The sequence below is a fragment of the Bison bison genome, unplaced genomic scaffold (assembly GCF_000754665.1).
Source record: "Bison bison bison isolate TAMUID 2011002044 unplaced genomic scaffold, Bison_UMD1.0 scf7180017864234, whole genome shotgun sequence".
NCBI lineage: Eukaryota > Metazoa > Chordata > Mammalia > Artiodactyla > Bovidae > Bison > Bison bison.
Genome location: NW_011494806.1, coordinates 292,541 through 292,929, shown reverse-complemented (window position 1 = coordinate 292,929; position 389 = coordinate 292,541). Strand labels below are relative to the sequence as shown.

Genomic DNA, 389 nt, shown 5'->3' with positions numbered 1-389 from the left:
AAAGGCAATGCCAAAGAATGCTCAAACTACCGCACAATTGCACTCATCTCACATGCTAGTAAAGTAATGCTCCAAATTCTCCAAGCCAGGATTCAGCAATATGTGAACCGTGAACTTTCTGATGTTCAAGCTGGTTTTAGAAAAGGCAGAGGAACCAGAGATCAAATTGCCAACATCCGCTGGATCATGGAAAAAGCAAGAGAGTTCCAGAAAAACATCTATTTCTGCTTTATTGACTATGCCAAAGCCTTTGACTGTGTGGATCCCAATAAACTGTGGAAAATTCTGAAAGAGATGGGAATACCAGACCACCTGATCTGCCTCTTGAGAAATTTGTATGCAGGTCAGGAAGCAACAGTTAGAACTGGACATGGAACAAGAGATTGGTT

At 41.6% G+C, this 389-nt stretch overlaps 1 protein-coding gene across 2 annotated transcripts in view; it reads right to left on the bottom strand.

Annotated features, from left to right (window-relative positions):
* Positions 1–389, bottom strand: part of METTL3 (methyltransferase like 3) — a 15,677-nt gene that overhangs the window by 5,993 nt on the left and 9,295 nt on the right. The gene's annotated exons all lie outside the window — the stretch shown is intronic.